This window comes from Alligator mississippiensis, chromosome 11, assembly GCF_030867095.1.
Source record: "Alligator mississippiensis isolate rAllMis1 chromosome 11, rAllMis1, whole genome shotgun sequence".
NCBI lineage: Eukaryota > Metazoa > Chordata > Crocodylia > Alligatoridae > Alligator > Alligator mississippiensis.
The window spans coordinates 61991945-62007101 of record NC_081834.1 but is presented as its reverse complement, the minus strand read 5'-3'; positions in this window follow the sequence as shown (position 1 = coordinate 62007101).

The window sequence follows — 15157 nt, the reverse complement described above, 5'->3', positions numbered from 1 at the left end:
CAAAACACAAATAAACAGGTCATGTACATTAAATAGCTCATACTAGGCAACCAAGTAGGGCAGCGATGACTTTGCGCTGAGTGATCCCTTTCCTAGGCTTGGGTTGGCCTGGTGCAATGCAGGAGTGGCTCATACCATGCCCCTTGCTTCACTGTTCACACTTGTGCATGCTCCTTGCCTAATAGCTCAGGTGTACTTGCAGCCTGCCTGGCTCATGGCCACGTTCAAAGGACATGGCTCCTGATAGCCCTAAGAAGCCCTAAAGTCATGATGGCCCCTAGGTTGGAGTGTGCAGCTCAAGAGAAAGGGACAAAAGAAGAGTCTGTGGAAACCTCGAAGGAATGGGAAACCACTTACATGCTCAGAGAGGCAAAAGCACCAACACTGGCATCCTGTGGGCCCATCCCGGATCAGGCAGGGGAGGATGGAGGGACACCTGAGTGCCGGTGTCTATCATGCAGTGGCAGATGCATCACGAACAGAAACAAAAGAGGGGCATGGGGAGGGGAGGAGTTCAGCTGTTCATCTGGGGACAAAACAGCACGGGGCCATCCAGGCCAGGTGAAACCTGTGGGAGAAGGGCAGAGTCAGGGCACGCTCAGGGTGGGGTGCAGGACAGGTGTGAAGAAACTAGTGTGAGTGGGATGGGATTGGATCTCGGCCCCTCTGCTCACACCCAGGAACAACCACGGGGTAAAGGAGAGTCTCCCCAGCCAGGAGCAGTACGTGGTTCTCACACTTGGCTCAGCGGGGATTTCTGTCCCAGCAGGCCTGACCTGGGCCAGGAGCCCTGGCAACTCACCTGCTCAGTGCTCCCCACCTTCGCCTCCTCCCCTCTGCCGCCGTGTCAGCACTGGGGGTGGGAGGCAGAGACTCTGGTCACCTCGCAGACACCCCAAACCCCCAGGCCCTGCCACTTCCACCAGCCCATGCCTCGGCCTCCCCTCTCTCTACCACTGCCTCTGTCCCAGGAACTGGCACAGGGGTCCCAGCCCTCAACCCGTCTTGCTCCCAACCTGCAAGACCTTCCCAGGACCAGGAACATAGTCCTGGCTGTCTCTAGTGGGTTATGGAATAGAGAAAATCCCACACAATTTACTGATTCCTTTTGATGTACTGGCTGGGGGAGTAGTTAGCTGATTGCACGATTTCACAATGATTACACACTTAATTTATACAACACAATTTTATTTTAAAACTCTTTGCTACGTATATAACACTGCTTAGCTTTAAGAAATACCACAAACATTAAGAACACAATAACTACATATATCAGAAACAATGCTCCGAATGCACTTCCTTCCCAAACAATGCTATAAGAATTAGTGTTACAAAAACAACTACAATTACAACTAAAAGTTAAATTTGAATCAATACTATTATTTTCATAATATACTTACAATCCTAGAATTCCAAGAAGCCAAATACCAAAAAATGGTTTCATTCCTCAGTAGTACGATTTAATGGGTTGGCCTCAGTAGTTAGGTTCAATGGGCTCGCCTCAGCAATACAATTCAATAGGCTGGCCTCAGCAGTGATAGGACTAAGTCCCCTTCCTTCAGTCCCTTTCAGGTGCTCTGCGGCTTCAGCGTGAACTAAAAGATTCGTGTTCATGGAGAGGTTGGTTCAGGTGATCAATCTGATCCGGCCTACACTTGCGATTCTTCCTTCGTTGTTCTGCAAGTAGGGTCACCTCCAAATTGGGACAGTAAGTTACAGTTTTTATTGAGTGAGCTGCGGTCTTGGGCCACTCCTACTCAAACCTGTCATTACTCCCAAATTTGGGCTCGGATCTTACTCAATAGATTCTTTTGCTTAGTAATTAGTTTCTTTTGTTGAGCATTTTAATTACTTTGGGGAACTTCCATACCACTGCAAATGACCTTTTCTTACCAATCTGGTCAAAAGGCCCTAGGGTTTGATCTCTCGGAACTCAGGATATTTGCTCTCTTTGTAAAAGACTTCTGAAGATAAAATTCAAATTAAGACTTTAAACAAAGTCAGGACCTTTTACACGTAGTCCAAAAAGAATGACTTAGATAAGGAGATAGATCTTATCTTCTTCCTGAAACTGGCTAATGGGCAACCATTACAAACATTCAAACTATTTCATTCAATATGACACTGGCTCCAGCCCTTCCAACCCTCACACAGATCCCACGCTCTCATGCTAGCACTAGGAAAATCATTATACCTTTCCCCCTGTTGTGTCCATCTTAGACAATGATGCCCCTTGGTCTGGGTGCCTGCCTCCAACATCGTCCCCGGGCCAGCCTGGCATCCCACCTCAGCCAGGCAGAGGGCCCTGGTCTGGGTGCAGGTGTCTCCATAGTGGGGGCCCTCTGCCTGGGTGCTGGCCTTTCTGGTACGGGGCAGGCTGGCCTGGGTCCCTGCGTCCAGCCCCTGGGAGGGGCATCTGCTCCTGATTGCACAAGGGTAACTGGTTAGAGATGGATGATGGACAGCATAGGATGCACTTTAATAAAGTTAAGTGCTAAGCGCTGCACCTAGGGAGAAAGAATCACCGTCACACTCACAAACTGGGAAATGACTTCCAAAGGAGCACAGCAGCAGAACGGGATTGTGGCAGGGCACAGTTTGTGCCTCCCACTTTAAGGGCTAGAAGCCAGCAGCCAGCAGGTGCCTAATTACAGCACCCATTTTTTGATTCAGGGCTGCCTATATAAGCAGGGCATTTTGCTGCTGGCAGGCCAGGCAACAGCATCGCCTGGCTGTGAAGCTTCATGGAGCACCCTGGAGGTAAGGGAGGACCTGTAGGGGATGCCTAGGAGGCTCCTGGTCCTGGGCATGACCAAAAACTGCACCCTGCTGGGAGTGGGTGGCCTGGTGAGGCTCCCAGTGGTGTGGGATCCCCATGAAATGCCCATTACCACCCTGGTGAAAGGGACATCGAGGCACCTTAACCTCCGGGACACCACCGGAGGTAGGGGTCCAGGCATGGCTGCGGCCACCTGAGCCCACCCGGGAGGGAAGCTCCGTGGGCCTGAGGGAAGGGTGTGGAGATGGGAAGCCCGAGTGAAGGGGGAGAAGACCCAGAGGGCTGAGGGCCCAGTACATTTATATACACATCGTGTTGTCCCGGAAGGGGCCAGAGTAAGCTTAGACCCAGTTGAGTACTTGGCTGGCCACTACTCCGGTGAGGGTTGCGGGAGAGGCCCCACAGATGGTACGTCTGCCACCCAAGGAATGGACTAGCTAAGCCTATGGCCTTGCTCCCTCCAGGAGGGAGCAGGGCAGCATAAGTTGGTGATGCATGAAAGAGACCCTGTGAGAGAGGGTGGAGTGTGCGAGGCCCGAGTGAGAGGCGGGAAGTGTGAATGTGCAGGTGACCGAGGCCTGACAGCACGGCCTAAGCTTGCTCCAGCGCTAGGCCGGCAGCACTGTAACATCTGGATGCCATCTGCAAGGCATGGGCTGTGGTGTAGGGAAGTTACGGAGCCACAGATGGTGCTCCCTGGCATCGGGGCTGTAAATGGGCAGTCTCCTGCCTAATTAAGATCATTAATTAATTAATAACAAGGTGTGGAAGACGAGTCAGGTGGGGGAACCCAGCACAGCGGCTAGGCGGGGAGCCCTATCTTGCTGCAAGGATCTCAGAGTCATAGTCAACTCCAAGATGAACTTGAGCTGTCAGTGCGACAAAGTGAGAAGTAAAGCTAACCGCACTCTGTCATGCATTAGCAGGTGCATCCCAAACGGGTCTAGGGAGGTGATACTTCCCCTTATGCAGCATTGGTAAGGGCGTAGCCGGAGAACTGCATCCAGTTTTGGGTGCCCACTTCAAGAGGGACGTGAATAACCTTGAGAGGGTCCAGAGGAGGGCCACTTGTGTGGTTAGGGGCCTGCAGCTAAGGTCCTATGAAGAGAGATTGAGGGACCTGGATGTCTTCAGCCTCTGCAAGGGAAGATGGAGAGGTGACCTGTGGCCGTCTACAAATTCATCACGGGTGAGGTGGACAGCAAGAAATAGGAGATAGCCTATTGACCAGGGTGCCCCTTGGGATAACTAGAAACAAGCTCCACCAACTGACAGAGCAGATTTAGATTAGACATCAGGAAGAACTTCTTTACGGTAAGGATAAGTAGGCATCCCCCCAGCATCTTCGGTCTTCATACCGCCAGGAGGCAATCCCCTCCCAAGATGTGGCGCCCACACAGCATGAGGACAGGATGCAGAGGCCCAGGGATGATGTGGGACTGACACAGGGGACAGCTGCTTGGTTCAGGGCACTGGCACCCTGAGGGATGGACATCAGGGGTCATCCTGACCTGCCTGGAGGCAGAAGGGGCCCTGATCAGCTCCCAGGTCCCATCCCGCTCTGATCCCAGGCTCACAAACAAACAGTAAAAAAGCACCATACCGTTCCCCGTGTCCTCGTTGATTTGGACAGAGGCGAGTCTTGGTTTGCATGCTTGCCTCCATGACGGGCAGGGGTTTAGTCTCGCACCTGACTTCAGCCCGGCAGAGGGCCCCGGTCTGGGTACTGGTGTGTTCATGCCCAGGGCCCTCTGCCTGGGTGCTGGCTTCTGCAGGGAGGGGCACGTTGATTTGCGTCCCCTTGTCCTCGTGGGACCCTGCCTCCTTTTCCGGGTGGGGGCTAATGCTCCTGGTTGCACAAAAAGGAGCTGGTCAGAAATGGGTCCTGGACTGAATCCATCCCCACCAGCACCGGAGAAGGAAGGACTCCCCTACCTGCAAACAGCACCACTTGCAACATGCCATAGCCTGGCCCAGAGCCCACGAGCTACCCAGGACAGCCCCGCACCTCACCCTGCCCTCTCTATCCCCCACTTACCCCCTCCAGGGTGGCCAGCACTCCTCCGCCATCCCCTCCATATCCATGGGAGTCTGGTGCAAATGAAAAAGTAACATAGCAGTGAAGAGAAAATCAAGCCCGTGGGCCAGCACTGGCATGTGGTGGAGTATGTGGGGAGGCTGGGGGGCAGCAATCCAGGGAGCAGGGGAGGTCAGTGCAGCACAGACCTGTCACCCCACCGGTCCCACTGTGCCATCCACACAGCTCACATGGTGCCCAGCGCTGCACACACAAGCCCTCTCCCCAGGGCAACCCCCCGTCGCCTCCACTGCGGGGCTGGCACAGCAGGGGCCAGCCTTGCCCTGTGCACACACGGGCACACGCACGCTCCCCCTCCCCCTGGGCAGGGGCATGCAGAAGGACTCACCTCCGTGGGGCTGTCGTCCTGTTGGCAGCCCTGCTCCCTCTGCGCCTTGAGGGCCAGCACCAGGAAGAGGTTCTGGCTCCTCAGCGCCTCCACTTGGGCCTGCACGAGAATCGCCCCAGCCCGTCAGAGCCTGCCCATGCCTGCGCCCAGCGTATCGGGCCCCACACCCACCAGCGTTACCTCCCTGCGCACCCATCAGGTCCCTCCTCTCCCCGCACGCCATGTGTCGGGACTCTGCTTCCAGCTTCAGCAGCCTCTGGGATGTCCCCCAGCCTGGCCAAGCTTGGCCTCAGCCTCTTCCCTCCCCTGCCCACAGCCCTGAGGACCCCTGCCCCATGCAAACTCACCCGGAGCCGCTCCTCCCTTTGCCGTGCGCTGTGGAGACAAAAAACCATTTCTGGTATCAGGGAGGTGGATGGCGCCGTCCCAGAAAACACCCCTTCCCCAGGCAGAAACACGCACAGAAGGTGGGATGGGCCCTGGGCTTGTGCCCCGAGCCCTGTGCCGCACAACGGGAACAGCCAGCTCCCTCCCCAGCCCCACACCTACCAGGACAGCACAGTTTCCATGTCCTGCTCTGCCTGTGCCAGCCGGGCCCGAAGCGCCTCCAGCTCCAGCTGCAGCAAACGAGACGGTGCGGGTTAGAGAGACGTCACGCCACGGCCTGTCTGTCTGCACACATACCCACCTCTTGCCCCCACCTGTCCCTCCGGCCATGCATTCACCCGCCAACCCCCAGCCCAGCCCCAGCCTTGTCCCTCTGGTCCACCCCTCCATGCAGCCATGCCCAGCCCACTCGGTCTCCCTCACAGCCCCCAGCCCGCCTGGGTCCCGCTCACCTGCAGCGAGTTCCCCATCTCCGCAGGGTGCAGGGATGGCAGCCCCCAGAGCCCTGGGGTTGGGCAGGGCTCACAGGCCTGGGTCCTGGGGGTGCCAGGGGTTGGCTGTTACCACCCATCTCAGGTGAGCCCCCACCTCCCACTCAGGGTCCCAGGTGCCCTCTGACACTCTGGTTTGGGAAGGACTGTCCCTGTGATCGGGGATGAGCCCACGACCCCCTCCCTTATTCTTGCAGGTCCCGTGGAGTCGGCAGGGAGCGAGATTCTCCCCCGGGATCTCATGCCATGCATGGGGCTGGGAGGAGCACAGGGCACCTGGGGAGAGACCCCTGACCCCCAGATCAGACCCCACACACCCCTGGTCAGGGCAGAGACTCACGGCAGCGGGAGGGTCCGGCCACATCTCGGCCCTGGCAGAGCTGCCCCGCACAGCTGGGAGGGTCTCCCCCACCCCTCCACTTCCCCCCGGCACTGCTCCTGGTCCTGGGGGGGACAAGGGGCACCGCGTCAGCTGCACCCACTCTGGTGACAGAATGGGTGGGTGCCAGGGCACGAAGGGATGAGGGGCAGAAAGGCTGGGGAGGGGTCTCCTGGCCCAAACAGGCATCTGGAGGGTGGAAGAAAGTGCTGTGGGGCTGGAGGGGCTGGATCAGCTCGATCCCTGGGAATGGAGACCGAGGAGGGAGAGGGGGTGCCCCCACGCAGAGACCTTGCCCCCTCCCCATGCAAACGCACAAGTCCCCCAGCTCAGGCAACCCGAACTCACTGGGTGCAGGCTCCCTCCTCTCCTGGCCTGCCCCCAGGGGAGGTAAATCCGCAGCGCCCTTAAGGGTGGGGAGCCTGTCTGCTGCCCGCCTGCCTGCGCCCAGGGTGGCATCTGGTGCTGAGGGGAGACGAGGGCTGAGCATGAGTCTGGGGGGACTGAGCACCGCTGTGAGGACGGGGGTCCCAGAGCCCGTGTGGCCCCCCTGCAAGGGAGCAGAGGGCAGCAGGGCCATTGCCACGGGCAAGACTCGGGCAGGGGCAGGGGCAGGGGCAGGGACAGAGTGCCTAAATAATAGCTTGAGAAATAAAAGGAAGGCAAGCCTAGCCCAACAGTTTGGAGGTAGGAATCAGTGATGTTAAGAAGGTAAGAGGGGTTTTAGAGGAGTGGGTTTGAAAGAAGGATCGAAGAAAAAGAGAAGTGTGGATGGAGTTAGACTATAGAGGAAATGCCAGCAGAAATTAAGAGGTTAGCATCTTGTAGAACAGGATATGGGATTGATTTTACTGAGTTAAGATAAAGAGAGAGAAAGGAGAGATTCCAGTTGGGGAATTGAATCAGAAAAGGAGGACAGAGAGATGATTTTGGTAAACAGCTGTTATAAAATTCCATTTCTGTGCCTTATTTTCATAAAACAGCCACACATAACTAAGCCTGGTACAGCCATTTTTACTCATCTCATTTACTTCCAAATAAATTGGTGTATTTAGACAAGCCCAGAGACCTGCTCAGGGACCAGCCCGGAGACCAGCCCAAAGGCTGGCAACTTCAGTGACTGCTCCCCAGAGGCCCTGGCACCGGCCTGCCCTGCTCTCCAGGACCTGCTACAGTTGCCATCCACGGTGTTTGCAGGATGCCAGCGACCAAGCCCCGTCCCTAGGGATGCCAGCAAAACCCAGCACTCCCTGCACTTTCTAGTCTGTGATGCTGCAAAGGCCTGTGTGCTCCACACCACACCGAGTGATGTTGAAATGAAAGATTAGAATATGAAAATGTAAAGGCCACCCCTTACAATTCATTAAGTTGATTTATTTATTTGATTTCCTGCTGCACTATCAAAGTCAATAGAAACAGGTAAAATACTACTACAACAACAAGTTCCCGAGGAATACTGAGAGCTTTTCCCCATCTGCTAAAAGTCTGCCCAAATTGAAAGGTCTTACTCAGACTCCAAAAGATGGCCAAAGTAATGGGTCTTGTTGTGAATGTGGGAATTGAGGGATGAGCCCTACTTAAACCCAGGAAGCCTGAGCTCCAGTTTGCAGCAGCTCTCCATGACTGGTGATAAAAGGGTTCATTTTTTCTCATCCAATGGCTGTTCTTATCTCCTGAGCCCATACAGACACTACACTAACTGCCCCTGCTCCCACACTTTCCAGCTAGGGCCTGGGCAGAGGGTGCAGAGTGCCAGGAATACATCTGGACTCTGTAAGGGTCACACAATGTGCTGAGCTGAGAGACCCCACGTGGGTTGTCTTCTTGGTTTCTGCCACAGGAGCCTGTCCCCTTCCGCACTAAGGCCATGGATGTGGCTTGCAGGACCGCAAAGGGCACAAACCCGACTACAGGCCATGTGTGAAGCCCTGTCTGTGCTGCCAGGAGATGGACAAGGAGCTGGACAAGGTGTGGAGCGATGCCCAGGAGGAAGTTCCCACCACACGTCACAGCTGGCTGCCCCCGTGGTCAGGACATGTGTGCACAGCTGGGAAGGGAACAGCCACTGCCCAGCATCGCAGTGCAAGGACTGCCCTGGGTTCTAGGTTACTTTTCTAGTCTTTCCCTGCTTTCCTCCTGCATGCTCTGGTCTCTTTGCTAGCCACGACAGTGGGGCAGGGGGAGACCTGTGCCCGTGGGTCAGCACCAGTCAGGAAAGTGCTGGCCTGGAGCCCAGGAAGTGCAGAAACCTCATGGTGCCTTGATTGCAGGGAGGTGCAGCTCAGAGCACTGAGCAAGACAACTGCCCAGAGGGAACCTCCCTCCCAGCCTCTGCTTTGGGGGTCACCTCACCCCAAGCAGCCAGCGCAGCTGAGACACGTGTTGGGAAGGGGTAGTAGTAGTGGGGTAAGCAGATGGGAGGAGGAAGGGGATGAGGAAGGTGAGCTGGCAGAGCTGGGTCGTGAGGCAGAGCCTGTGAGACAGCACTGCTGTGCCCGCTCGTGGATTAGAAATTGGCTTAAGATAAAAGCAAAGAGCGAGTAGAAATGGCCCTTTTCCAGGATGGAAAGTAAACAGCAGGGCTCCCCTGGCATCCGTGTTAGGCCCAGTGGTGTTTAACAGGTACATCAGGGACCTGGAGAAGGCAATGAGTAGCAAGGTGGACAATTTTCATCTGGCAAAAGTATTCCAAGCAGTAAAGACATATATTCTTTCCACAAAATGAGAAGTAGCTAGAACTTAATATCCCAGGGGTGCTATTTAAAATGTTTGATTTGACTGAAATAGGACACTGTGTTGGCAAGCAAAGTGGGGAAGGGGCTCCAGAGTTTGCAAGCAGCTTTTCTTTCAGCATGTTTTCCTCCTTCATTTCATCAGATAAGTTTTTAAAATGTGTGTTGCTAGCAGTGTGCTGCACATGGGCTTTCCACTGAGCTCTGTTCAGGGAGGGTATAAAGAGACCCTTCTCTTGTTACCTTATATTTGGGGGAGAGGGGGGGTGGATGGCAGGCATTTCACCTGAACTGGTGAAATGTCTTGCAGCTCTACCTTAAGTGGCTGGGGTCACTTGAGCCCAGTTTTCCTCCTGCTCGGGCAGGGGGTCGGACTTGAAGATCTGCAAGGTCCCTTCCGACCCGACTTCTATGGTTCTGTGACTGAGGCACCTGCAAGGCTGTGTAGCAGACTCAGGTTACTGCTGAGCTCAGACAGTCTCTCATACGACAGTCCATACAGGGGCATTCACAGGCCTGGGTCTTCTCTAGCCCTGAGAAGGCACCTCTAGTTCACTGCTGCTTCCTCCGCACTGCAGCCATGCACCCCGCTCTGACGCTGGTCCTGTGGTGGGACAGCTGCTTCTGGCCTGGGGTCTCTTTCCAGATCCTAAGGAGTAGCGAAACGAGGGAATGAGCAGCTAAATAGCAGGTGAAATTCAATGCAGATAAATGTAAAGTGAATGTAAAGCACGTTGGCAAAAATACCCCAAACTCTACCTGCACTCTGATGGGCTTTACATTAGCTATTACCACACAGGAAAGAGATCTAGGAGTCACTGTGGATAATTTGCTAAAAACACCTGCTCGGTGCTCATCAGCTGTCAAAAAATAAAGGCAAACAAAAATGTTATTAATTCTTATGAAGGGGGTTGTAAACAAGGCAGAAAGTATCATCATGCCTCTTTATAAATCCATGGGGCATCCACATCTTCCAAGGTCCCTTCCAGCCCTAATGTCCATGAAATCTATGAAACCTTGAACACTGCGTGCAGTTTGAGTGCCCGCTCCTCACAAAGGATGCAGAAGAAGGAGTGAAGGTGCAGAAAGGGGCAGCAAGGTCGGCTGTGATATGGCAGGACTTGCAGACAAGGGCAGACTGAAGAGGCTCGGCCTATTCAGTTTAGAGAATAGACGCTGGAGGGGGGTCATGATGAGAGTTTTTAAAATACTAAATGGTGAAGACAAAAAGTAAATAGGGATGTATTGTCTACTCTCACAATACAAGAACGAGGGGTCATAAACTAAGTTTAAAACAAAGAAAAAGGATTCTTTTTCAGCCAGCGTGTTATTAAAGTGTATAACTCATTGTCTCAAGATGCGGTGGCCATGGGGTAGGGTGCTGCGGAGGTCTATAGTATAACTGAGTTCAGAGAGGTGTTGGATAAATGCATGAGGGAAAAATCATGACAAAACAGTCAGGGCTGTAACCTCAAGCTCATAACACCCCTAAACCTGCAATCAGAGGTGTAGGCGGCTATTCCAGCACCCTGGGCAGCAAGGAGAAGGGAGAAGGCATGGGGTGGGTGCAGTATTGTGCCTGCTGTGATCATGTGGTTCATTGAAAACAGGCAAGCATGAATGAGAAAGAAATAACAACAATTTCTAAATGGGGAGCAGTCAACAGATAACCCTCCCCCCTGGTTTTGTCCCTGTACCAACTACCCAGTGACTAAGGCTGCTGAGAGGCATTCAGTTCAAGGTGTGATGGGATCTGATCCCCGATCCCAAGAATTGCATCTCCTACCACACCACGTGTGCTGGGCAGGAGACATGTCAGCGGGATCAGGGATCAGATCCCAGTCAAGGCCTGTTGCCCCTCGTTGCAGCGCGGGTGGGGGCCATTCTGGTGCCCTGCTCCCCCAGTGTGTAGTTATGTGACTGCCTGTGACAGCCTGCGGCCGGGGGAGCACGAGCGGCAGAGGATCTCTGCAAGCACTCCCTGCTTCTTGTGCTCTTCCCCTGGAGCAGCGCTGCTCAGCAGTCTTGGGGGCGGGGGGCTGGGCTGGCCGGCCCCTTGCTTGGACCCAGTGTGGGTGGAAACTGCTGCTCTTTTTTCCTTACGTCCACTCTCGCCGGTACGGAAGATGTAGCCCTACTGCATTTCTAATACAACACAGTGGCTGGTCTCAGTGGTAGCATTAAGGGCAGTGTCTTCTTTGTTCATTCATCCTGAGAAAGGGGACTGCCCCAGTCCTGTGGTAACAGAAATGCCACTGGAGGCACATTCACCCTGACCCGGAGTGCTTTATCCTGGCAAACGGGTGCCCCCATGTTCACTGCTATGGGCAGTGCTTGCTGCTGCTGCATTTACAATGAGAAAGCAGCTGGCTTCACCTTCGGCTCTGGGGTCATGTCACTCTGCGGTGTATTCGTGTTAACAAACGGGCTCTTTCAGGTGTGAGAGTTGGGGCAATGCCGGTCCCTGCTTTAGCCACACTCACAAAAGTGCTGTTGACATTTGCCCCCGTGGGAGTCTGTGTCCTTGCTGCAGTCACACCTCCGCATGGGCTGTTCCCCTCGTCACCCCGGAGCCAGTGTACCTGCCACTGCATTCGCACTCGCGCGGGCGACCCCGCACTGCCCCCAGGCCTGCGGTTCCCACCCCCAGGGCTACGGCTGCTGGTGACTCCTGCTTCAGTCACGCTGACAAAGAGGGGATGTATTCCCACTGCTACAGTTCGGGGCAGTGCCCCTATTGCCGAGTTACCACTGCCCACCGGGCTGTGCCTGCACCTCCACGGGGCAGTGTGTAGTTGTGCTGTGCTCACACTGGCCGGCGCTCTTGTCCACTTGCTTGTCCACCACTGGGGGCAGTTTGGGAGCAAGAGCAGGGACGAGACTGAGGAAAGCATGGGGTGGGGCGGAGGGGAGGACAGGTCTGTGGGAGGCAGGGGGGATCCTTCGAGATTTTAGAACAATATTCAATTCACAGCCAGCTTTATCACTTGCTCACTCACTCTCACACACGCACATGCATGCACACGCACACACACACACACACACACACATGCACGCACACACACACACACACGCACGCACACGCACGCACGCACACACACACGCTGTTGCTGCAGGGAGCTGGGGGCAGGTGGCCGTGCCGGGGCAGAAGGGGGACGGAGCAGACAGGTTCAGGGAGGGGGCAGCAGCGGTCAGGGTCCATTCAGCTCCCTTCAGCCCTTGGAGAGGGGAAATGCCCAGAGCCTGCAGCAGGTTTACCCTGAGGGGTTTGTCAATCATTCCAGCTCACAAGTGCCCCGAAGACCTGGCTCCAGACAGAGATCTCCCAGCAAACACCCCCCCGGCCCCACACCCACACACCACTCTCAAACTAGAAACACTTCTCTGGATGCACCCCTGGCCTCACCCCTAAAATACACCCACCCCCAGCAGCAAATATGCCCCCGTGCTCTGCCAGGCTCATCTCGGCCCCAGCTCTGCCGTGGGAGCTGGGCTCTCACATCCCTCAGCCTCATCCAGACCGGCTCTGAGCCCCTCGCGTCAGTGCTGGGCAGCTTCTCAGTCTCGTTAGTAAGTGGCCGTGTTTGGCCGGCAGGTCTAGGAGCACGTCTCAGCGGGGACCAGACAACACGCACCGCTGTAGTATATTTGTTACACATCGGCGAGCTCTGCGCCTGCAGGTGATGCCGGGATCTTTAGAGGCTCTGCCCGTGGCCCCTAATCCAGACTGAGGAGAGAGCAGCGCTGATGAACACGCCGGCTGGCACCATGGTAGGGGCGTTCGCCACTCCCAGCCCACCCCGCAGCCCCAGCAAAATGCAGAGCTGACACCGTCACACGGGAGATACGATTGACCCCGTGTGTTTCAAGTCTTCCTTCTGCCTCCCTAGAGATGGACTCCGTCACATGGAAGATGGACCCAGCACCGCAGGGTTGGGCGCTACCAGAGTACCTAAATCCCAGACTTTTATGGGACGGAGGCAGGAAATGAGAAACCGCCTGTGGGAACAATTCAGAGAGAACGATATGAGTATTTGTGTAGGGGTGGGGCCTGTTCAGTAATTCAGGACCCTAAATTACTGTAGCTTGAAACAGGGAATCTCCTGAATTACCTCCCCAGTGAGGAGCGTCCTGGTTTTGTGGGAGAAAATGAAAACATCCTTTTTATTTGAAAAAGCATGTGAAAGGCTAGAAAACAGAAGCACATTTGCTGTGGAAACAAGGACTGGCAGAAGGCGGATCCTTCCTTTTCTATGGGGAATATTAGCAGTAGTCAGAGCCAATGTCCATCCTTGTGTGCTGGAGATGTCCAGTCTTGTATCCTCTTCCTCACCGTGACACGGCAGAGAACGCCCGACTGACGTGTTCAGCACGATACGGCATCCGTTCCCAAACCTGGTACGGACGGCGGGGTGGAGGCAGGCGGTGGGTAGCGCTGGAGGAAATACATTCCTGACTCCAGCAGAAACCACCAGATAATGTCCGCTACGACCTGGACTCCTGAGGGCCCTGTTGCCCCACAGCTCCTACCTTGTTATCTCACAGCCGAGACTCCTCTCCTTCCTTTGTTTTCCATAGCAATGCTCCAAATGTCCAGGAAATGCCCTCCGCACGGCCAGGAGGGCCCGTGGCCCCATATCTCAGTCCACAGAGACCACACACAGGTCTGCTACATCAGTGAAGTGACCGTGGTACCATTTACTTCTGTAAATGCCAGTCCTTGGACCCAGCGGTGGGGGAATTGCTGAAGCATCTGCTGTCCATCTTGGATGCGAGAGGTGGGATCACAGGGAGATTCAGGGTGGTGTAAAATCCCTGTCCCAGTGAGTGAAGCCCAGCAGGGGATGAGTGTCGGGGGCACAGGTCAGAAAACGCCGAGGGGGAGCTGGTGCTTCGTCAGCCCTAATCTGTGGTGGGACCGTGCCGAGCTGGGTGCTGTAGGGACGAGGCCCATGGGTGGGCCGGGCTGGAGCTGCCCCAGGCGTGTGTGTAGTTGTGAGATAACAACGGTCGGACACACAAGCACCCAGACACGCAGAGGGGCAAGTCTGGGCTGCCGGGAAGGAAGGCTGAGAACTGAGGCGCCAGACGCCAGGGCACAGAGAAGTGATGACTCCACGGTGACACCGACTCCCCTGGTAGGCTGCAATGCGATGCCAACATTTCCCCATCCAGAAAGGACCATGACCCCTCCTCTGGGCCAGGCCAGTGGGGCAGGATTGGTGCTGCTGAGGACACCTTCCCTCTGGGGCTCCCTGAGTCGTGGGGGTTCAATTCTCCCCCGGCTGCTGCAGGGACCTGAGTGCAAACGCTGCAGCCCGACCCCCCCTTGTCCCAGCTCCAGACAGCCCCAGGGGTTTGGCCATTGGGGACAGCAGGGCTTGTCCGTGTCTGCGCTGGGTCCTGCTGTGGTGTCTCTGCTGTGTGAATCCTCACCTCTCTGCTCTTGGTTGCAGGACTAGAAGAGTCTGAGGACACGCAGGTGAGTGACCCTGACCCCGTATCGGTGACCCCAGGCCCCTTCCCTGGAGAGCTGTGCTTCCTGCAGCCACTTCTCCCACCACCGCAGTGCCCCACACGTGGGCTTTGAGCCTGTGATGAGACAGGGTCACCGCATCTCTGCTGGCTTCTCCCCTCACCGCCCCTTTTCCCAGCACACTCGGTGCCCACTGGGCCCTGGGCAGGGCTGGGCACTTGGCCATGTCAGCCCTGAGGCCCAGGACTGAGCTGGCAAGCTGAGCCCATATCCTGGCACCTCATTCGAGGAAAGCACCAGCCTGGAGGGAGACTCCTCTCCTCCCTCTGGCAAATCCCCCCGGGCAGAGCCCCTGTCGCAGCCCCTCCAGGGCCAGGGCTCACACCCTGGGACACTGCCTGTGCCCCCATCACAGCCTGTGCCGGAGCTTGTCCCTGCGGGGTCTGTGGGGGCTACTGATGGGCAGGGGCAGGAGGGGCTGATGCAC